At 59.4% G+C, this 8,662-nt stretch overlaps 1 long non-coding RNA gene across 1 annotated transcript; it reads right to left on the reverse strand.

The window, feature by feature from the left end:
- Positions 1-7,834: 7,834 nt before the first annotated feature.
- On the reverse strand, positions 7,835-8,291 carry LOC138100988 (uncharacterized). Its single transcript, XR_011146992.1, has 2 exons — positions 8,016-8,291; positions 7,835-7,948 (listed from the first exon to the last, which is right to left on the reverse strand). It is a non-coding gene; the product is annotated as an uncharacterized lncRNA (long non-coding RNA).
- Between the last annotated feature and the right edge of the window lie 371 nt (positions 8,292-8,662).

Below are 8,662 nucleotides of genomic sequence, written 5' to 3' on the forward strand. Positions count from 1 at the left end.
CTTTGGGACCCCCCCAAAACACCCCCAAAACACCCCTTGGGACCCCCCCCAAACATCCCCAAAACACCCCTTGGGACCCCCCCAAACATCCCCAAAACACCCCTTGGGACCCCCCAAAACACCCCCAAAACCCCCCTGGGACCCCCCAAAACCTCCCCAAAACACCCCCCCGGGACCCCCCGACCTTCCCTGGGACCCCCATGGGAACCCCCCCTTGGGACCCCCACCCCCGTCCCCCCGAGACCCCCCTCAGAAAACACCCCCAAAACACCCCCCGGGACCCCCCAAACACCCCCAAAACACCCCCCGGGACCCCCCAAACACCCCCAAAACACCCCCCGGGACCCCCCAAAACACCCCCGAGACCCCGCCCGGACCCTCCTTGGAACTCAGGTGGGGCACCCCCAAATCTCCTTGCCGGGACCCCCAATGGGGACCCCGCTTGGATCCCCCAAAATCCACCCCCCTTCCCCCGAGACCCCCCCTCAGAAAGTACCCCCGAAACACCCCCTTGGGACCCCCCAAAACACCCCCAAAACACCCCCCAAAACACCTCTTGGGACCCCCCAAACTTCACCCCCAAAACACCCCCCCGGGACCCCCCCAAAATCCCCCCCAAAACACCCCCAGGGACCCCCCGACCTTCCCTGGGACCCCCATGGGAGACCCCCTTGGGACCCCCACCCCCGTCCCCCCGAGACCCCCCTCAGAAAAACACCCCCAAAACACACCCCGGGACCCCCCAAAACACCCCCAAGACCCCCCTGGGGACCCCCCAAATCCCTCCCAAATCCCCCTGGGACCCCCAAATCCTCCCCAAGACCTCCCTGGGACCCCCCAAATCCCTCCCAAATCCCCCTGGGACCCCCCAAAACACCCCCAAAACACCCCTCGGGACCCCCCAAAACACCCCCAAAACACCCCCCGAGACCCCCCTCAGAAAACACCCCCAAAACCCCCTTTGGGGACCCCCCCAAAACACCCTCACAACACCCCTTGGGACCCCCCAAAACACCCCCAAAACACCCCTTGGGACCCCCCAAAACACCCCCGAGACACCGCCCGGACCCTCCTTGGAACTCAGGTGGGGCACCCCCAAATCTCCTTGCCGGGACCCCCAATGGGGACCCCGCTTGGGATCCCCCAAAATCCACCCCCCTCCCCCTCCCCCCGAGACCCCCCCTCAGAAAGTACCCCCAAAACACCCCTTGGGACCCCCCAAAACACCCCCAAAACCCCCTTTGGGACCCCCCACAAACACCCCCAAAACACCCCTTGGGACCCCCCCAAAACACCCCCAAAACACCTCTGGGGACCCCCCCCAAACTTCACCCCCAAAACGCCCCCCGGGACCCCCTAAACACCCCCAAAACCCCCCTGGGACCCCCCAAAACCTCCCCAAAACACCCCCCGGGACCCCCCGACTTTCCCTGGGACCCCCATGGGAACCCCCCCCTTGGGACCCCCCACCCCCCATCCCCCCGAGACCCCCCCTCAGAAAACACCCCCAAAACACCCCCCGGGACCCCCCAAAACACCCCCCGGGACCCCCCAAATCCTCCCCAAGACCCCCCTGGGACCCCAAAACCCCCTTGGGACCCCCAAATCCTCCCCCAAACCCTCCTTGGGACCCCCCAAATTCCCCCCAAGACCCCCCTGGGACCCCCAAATCCACCCCAAACCCTCCTTGGGACCCCCAAAATCTCCCCAAGACCCCCCTGGGACCCCAAAACCCCCTTGGGACCCCCCCAAATCCACCCCAAACCCTCCTTGGGACCCCCCAAATTCCCCCCAAGACCCCCCCCTGGGACCCCCCAAATCCCTCCCAAATCCCCCTGGGACCCCCCAAATCCCCCCAAGACCTCCCTGGGACCCCCAAATCCCCCCAAACCCTTCTTGGGACCCCCCAAATCCTCCCCAAGATACCCCTGGGACCCCCCCAAATTCCCCCCAAGAACCCCCTGGGACCCCCCAAATCCCCCCAAGACCTCCCTGGGACCCCCCAAATCCCCCCAAAACCCCCCTGGGACCGCCAAAACCTCCCCAAGACCCCCCTGGGACCCCCAAATCCCCTCAAGACCTCCCTGGGACCCCCAAATCCTCCCCAAGACCCCGCCCTGGGACCCCCCAAATCCCTCCCAAATCCCCCTGGGACCCCCCAAATCCCCCCACGACCTCCCTGGGACCCCCAAATCCCCCCAAACCCTTCTTGGGACCCCCAAATCCTCCCCAAGATACCCCTGGGACCCCCAAATCCCGCCCAAGACCCCCCTGGGACCCCCAAATCCTCCCCAAGACCCCCATGGGACCCCCCCAAATCCTCCCCAAGACCCCCATGGGACCCCCCAAATCCCCCCAAGACCCCCCTGGGACCCCCCAAATTCCCCCAAGACCCCCCTGGGACCCCCCAAATCCTCCCCAAGAACCCCCTGGGCCCCCCCAAGTCCCCCCTAAACTCCCTTGGGACCCCCCAAATCCCCCCCCAAGACCCCCCTGGGACCCCCCAAATCCTCCCTAAGACCCCCCTGGGACCCCCAAATCCCCCCAAGACCTCCCTGGGACCCCCAAATTCCCCCCAAGACCCCCCTGGGACCCCCAAAACCCCCCCAAGACCTCCCTGGGACCCCCAAATTCCCCCCAAACCCTCCCTGGGACCCCAAATCCTCCCCAAATCCCCCTGGGACCCCCCAAATTCCTCCCAAGACCTCCCTGGGACCCCCAAATCCTCCCCAAGACCCCCCTGGGACCCCCAAATCCTCCCCAAGACCCCCCTGGGACCCCCATATCCCCCCCAAGACCTCCCTGGGACCCCCAAATTCCCCCCAAGACCCCCCTGGGGACCCCCCAAATCCCCCCCCCAAGACCCCCCTGGGACACCCAAATTCCCCCCAAGACCCCCCTGGGACCCCCAAATTCCCCCCCAAGACCCCCCTGGGACCCCCAAAACCTCCTTGGGACCCCCAGAACATCCCCAAGACCCCCCTGGGACCCCCCAAATTCCCCCAAGACCCCCCTGGGACCCCCCAAATCCTCCCCAAGAACCCCCTGGGCCCCCCCAAGTCCCCCCTAAACCCCCTTGGGACCCCCCAAATCCCCCCCCAAGACCCCCCTGGGACCCCCAAATCCCCCCAAACCCTTCTTGGGACCCCCAAATCCTCCCCAAGACCTCCCTGGGACCCCCAAATCCCCCCCAAGACCCCCCTGGGACCCCCCAAATTCCCCCCAAGAACCCCCTGGGACCCCCCAAATCCCCCCAAGACCTCCCTGGGACCCCCCAAATCCCCCCAAAACCGCCCTGGGACCGCCAAAACCTCCCCAAGACCCCCCTGGGACCCCCAAATCCCCCTCAAGACCTCCCTGGGACCCCCAAATCCTCCCCAAGACCCGCCCTGGGACCCCCCAAATCCCTCCCAAATCCCCCTGGGACCCCCCAAATCCCCCCACGACCTCCCTGGGACCCCCAAATCCCCCCAAACCCTTCTTGGGACCCCCAAATCCTCCCCAAGATACCCCTGGGACCCCCAAATCCCGCCCAAGACCCCCCTGGGACCCCCAAATCCTCCCCAAGACCCCCATGGGACCCCCCAAATCCTCCCCAAGACCCCCATGGGACCCCCCAAATCCCCCCAAGACCCCCCTGGGACCCCCCAAATTCCCCCAAGACCCCCCTGGGACCCCCCAAATCCTCCCCAAGAACCCCCTGGGCCCCCCCAAATCCCCCCCGGGACCCCCAAATCCCCCCCAGGACCCCCAAATCCTCCCCAAAACCCCCCTGGGACCCCCATTGAGACCCCCCCGAGACCCCCCACCCCAATTCAAGCCCCTCCCTCCGCCCCCCAAGTGCTTGGGGGGGGCCCCCACTGAGCTCTTCTGAGCCTAGTTAATTAATTAATTAATTAATTCCCAATTAATTGCGATTAATAATTAATTGAATTGGGTCACGGGCAGGTGACCTTTGACCCACCCAGAGATTAAAAAAAAAAAACCGCTCCTTTTTTTTTTTTTAGGGAAATAAATATTCAAATGAGGCGAAATCAATTAGCAATTAATTACGTGTCGCTAATTAATGAAACGGACAGGCGCTCATTAATTAAGCTGGCGCGTGTGAAAAGGTGCGAGGCACCCACAGGAGGAGGAGGAGGTGGATTCTACCTCGTGGATTTTGGGGAAAAAGAAGGGAAATATCGTTAATTAATAGGAATATCAATTAATTAATAGGAATGCGTTTATAGATTTATGGTAATCAGGTGGGTATTAATTAATGTTATTTATAAGGCGGGAAATGTCAATTTTTATGTGCAGAGAGCAATCCGTTGATGTCGGCGGCTAATAAATGGATCAATTATATTAACAGCCCACTAATTAATAAATATTTATTTATAAAACCATTAATTCTATAAATATTTAATTCCATAACATTTAATTCCATAAATTTTAATTCCCTAAAACTGAACTCTACAAAACGCGTTTTATTCGGCGTTATTTACGGTGTCAGCCGCGCGGCTTACGTGGGAGTTAGACCGCTAATTAATTCATTAATAACGTTAATTACGCCGCTGTCTCTCTGTCCACATGTCCAGCCGTCCATCCACGTGGCCGCGTGTCCATCCCTGAGCCCACGACTTCCCTCCCGGATCCGGTTCCCAGAGCTCCCCCCCTCATCGTGTCACACCTCTTAATTAATTAATTAATTAATTAAGTCATTCATTAACTCCATCGGGCCGACATTACGGTAATTTTTTTTTTTTGGCGGCCCCGCTATACCGGGTATTACGGTATCGGCGATTGGGAGTGCGCCGATACCGCGGTTAATACGGTAACGGCACTACCGTAATTACGGGTGTAAAGCGACCCCCTCCCAGTGCTCCCAGTAAGCGCCTCCCAGTGCTCCCAGTAAGTCCCTCCCAGTGCTCCCAGTGCTCCCAGTAAGCGCCTCCCAGTGCTCCCAGTAAGTCCTTCCCAGTGCTCCCAGTGCTCCCAGTGCACCCCTCCCAGTGCTCCCAGTAAGCGCCTCCCAGTGCTCCCAGTAAGCGCCTCCCAGTGCTCCCAGTAAGTCCCTCCCAGTGCTCCCAGTGCTCCCAGTAAGCGCCTCCCAGTGCTCCCAGTGAGCGCCTCCCAGTGCTCCCAGTAAGCCCTTCCCAGTGCTCCCAGTAAGCGCCTCCCAGTGCTCCCAGTAAGCCCCTCCCAGTGCTCCCAGTAAGCGCCTCCCAGTGCTCCCAGTAAGCCCCTCCCAGTGCTCCCAGTAAGCCCCTCCCAGTGCTCCCAGTAAGCGCCTCCCAGTGCTCCCAGTAAGCCCCTCCCAGTGCTCCCAGTGCTCCCAGTAAGCCCCTCCCAGTGCTCCCAGTGCACCCCTCCTAGTGCTCCCAGTAAGCGCCTCCCAGTGCTCCCAGTGCACCCCTCCCAGTGCTCCCAGTAAGTCCTTCCCAGTGCTCCCAGTAAGTGCCTCCCAGTGCTCCCAGTAAGCCCCCTCCCAGTGCTCCCAGTGCTCCCAGTAAGCGCCTCCCAGTGCTCCCAGTGCTCCCAGTAAGCCCCTCCCAGTGCTCCCAGTAAGTCCCTCCCAGTGCTCCCAGTGCTCCCAGTAAGCGCCTCCCAGTGCTCCCAGTGAGCGCCTCCCAGTGCTCCCAGTAAGCCCTTCCCAGTGCTCCCAGTAAGCCCCTCCCAGTGCTCCCAGTGCTCCCAGTAAGTCCTTCCCAGTGCTCCCAGTAAGCCCCTCCCAGTGCTCCCAGTAAGTGCCTCCCAGTGCTCCCAGTAAGCCTCTCCCAGTGCTCCCAGTAAGCGCCTCCCAGTGCTCCCAGTAAGCCCCTCCCAGTGCTCCCAGTAAGCCCTTCCCAGTGCTCCCAGTAAGCCCCTTCCCAGTGCTCCCAGTAAGCCCTTCCCAGTGCTTCCAGTAAGCCCCTTCCCAGTGCTCCCAGTGCTCCCAGTAAGCCCTTCCCAGTGCTCCCAGTAAGCCTCCATGAGGTACCAGTAACCACCAGTGCTCCCAGTAAGCACCAGTGCTCTCCCAGCACTCCCAGTAACCCTCCAGCTCTCCCAGTGCCCTCCCAGTATCCCCAGTAACCTCCCAGTAACTCCCAGTGACCGCCCCAGGAACCCACCCAGTACCTGCAAAGTTTGGGGTCCTGTACTGGTCTGGGGGTGTCCATACTGGTTTGGGGTCTCTATACTGGTTTAAGGGTCTCCATACTGGTCTCGGGGTGTCCGTACTGGTTTGGGGTTTCCATACTGGTTTAGAGGTGGCCATACTGGTTTAGGGCTCCCTATACTGGTCTGGGGGTGGCCATACTGGTTTGGGGTGTCCATACTGGTCTGGGGGTGGCCATACTGGTTTGGGGGTCTCTGTACTGGTTTGGGGGTCTCTGTACTGGTTTGGGGTCTCCATACTGGTTTGGGTGTGGCCATACTGGTTTGGGGGCTCTCATACTGGTTTGGGGGCTCTCATACCGGTCTGGGGGTGTCCGTACTGGTTTGGGGGTCTCTGTACTGGTTTAGGTGTTTCTATACTGGTTTAAGAGACTCTGTACTGGTTTGGCAGCTCTCTTACTGGTCTGGGTGTGCCCATACTGGTTTGGGGTCTCTATACTGGTATAAGGGTCTCTGTACTGGTCTGGGTGTGCCCATACTGGTTTGGGGTGTCCATACTGGTCTGGGGGTGTCCATACTGGTTTGGGGTCTCTGTACTGGTTTGGGGGTGTCCATACTGGTTTCATGGTCTCTATACTGGTTTGGGGGTGTCCATACTGGTTTCAGGGTCTCCATACTGGTTTAAGGGTCTCTATACTGGTCTGGGTGTGCCCATACTGGTTTGGGGTCTCTGTACTGGTTTAGGTGTTTCTATACTGGTTTAAGGGTCTCTATACTGGTCTGGGAGTTACCATACTGGTTTGGGGTCTCGGTACTGGTCTGGGTGTGCTCATACTGGTTTAGGGCTCTCTATACTGGTTTGGGGGTGTCCATACTGGTTTAAGGGTCTCTATACTGGTTTGGGGTCTCCATACTGGTTTGGGGCCTCTATACTGGTTTAGGTCTTTCTATACTGGTTTAAGGGTCTCTATACTGGTTTGGGGTCTCCATACTGGTTTAGGTGTTTCTATACTGGTTTGGGGCCTCCATACTGGTTTGGGGTCTCCATACTGGTTTGGGGGTGTCCATACTGGTTTCAGGGTCTCTATACTGGTCTGGGTGTGCCCATACTGGTTTGGGGTCTCTGTACTGGTTTAGGTGTTTCTATACTGGTTTAAGGGTCTCTATACTGGTTTGGGAGTTACCATACTGGTTTGGGGTCTCGGTACTGGTCTGGGTGTGCTCATACTGGTTTAGGGCTCTCTATACTGGTTTGGGGGTCTCCATACTGGTTTGGGCCTCTATACTGGTTTGGGGCCTCTATACTGGTCTGGGGTCTCTGTACTGGTTTAGGTGTTTCTATACTGGTTTGGGGCCTCTATACTGGTTTGGGGTCTCTGTACTGGTTTGGGGCCTCTATACTGGTTTAGGTCTTTCTATACTGGTTTAAGGGTCTCTATACTGGTTTGGGGTCTCCATACTGGTTTAGGTGTTTCTATACTGGTTTAAGGGTCTCTATACTGGTTTGGGGTCTCCATACTGGTTTAGGTGTTTCTATACTGGTTTGGGGTCTCCATACTGGTTTGGGGGTGTCCATACTGGTTTAAGGGTCTCCATACTGGTTTGGGGTCTCCATACTGGTTTAAGGGTCTCCATACTGGTTTGGGGTCTCCATACTGGTCTGGGCAGGCCCGTACTGGGGGGGCCACACCCCAAACATCCCCAAACCCCCCCAAAACTCCCCAAAAAACCCCAAAAACCCCAAAACTCCCCCAGGGGTTCCAACAACTTTAATCCAGCACAGACTGGGGGAGGGGGGGGCTCCCAGTTTGGGCTCCCAGTCCCAGTTTGGGGCTCCCAGTTTGGGGCTCCCAGGCCCAGTTTGGGGCTCCCAGTTTGGGGCTCCCAGGCCCAGTTTGGGCTCCCAGTTTGGAGCTCCCAGTTTGGGCTCCCACTCCCAGTTTGGGCTCCCAGGCCCAGTTTGGGCTCCCAGTTTGGGCTCCCAGTCCCAGTTTGGGCTCCCAGTTTGGGCTCCCAGTCCCAGTTTGGGTTCCCAGTTTGAGCTCTGAGTTTGAGCTCCCAGTTTGGGCTCCCAGTTTGAGCTCCGAGTTTGGGCTCCCAGTCCCAGTTTGGGCTCCCAGTTTGGGCTCCCAGTTTGAGCTCCCAGTTTGGGCTCCCAGTTTGGGCTCCCAGTCCCAGTTTGGGCTCCCAGTTTGGAGCTCCCAGTCCCAGTTTGGGCTCCCAGTCCCAGTTTGGGGCTCCCAGTTTGGGGCTCCCAGGCCCAGTTTGGGCTCCCAGTTTGGAGCTCCCAGTTTGGGCTCCCACTCCCAGTATGGGGCTCCCAGGCCCAGTTTGGGTTCCCAGTTTGAGCTCTGAGTTTGAGCTCCCAGTTTGGGCTCCCAGTTTGAGCTCCGAGTTTGGGCTCCCAGTCCCAGTTTGGGCTCCCAGTTTGGGCTCCCAGTTTGAGCTCCCAGTTTGGGCTCCCAGTTTGGGCTCCCAGTCCCAGTTTGGGCTCCCAGTTTGGAGCTCCCAGTCCCAGTTTGGGCTCCCAGTCCCAGTTTGGGGCTCCCAGTTTGGGGCTCCCAGGCCCAGTTTGGGCTCC

This window comes from Aphelocoma coerulescens, unplaced genomic scaffold, assembly GCF_041296385.1.
Source record: "Aphelocoma coerulescens isolate FSJ_1873_10779 unplaced genomic scaffold, UR_Acoe_1.0 HiC_scaffold_180, whole genome shotgun sequence".
Taxonomy (NCBI): domain Eukaryota; kingdom Metazoa; phylum Chordata; class Aves; order Passeriformes; family Corvidae; genus Aphelocoma; species Aphelocoma coerulescens.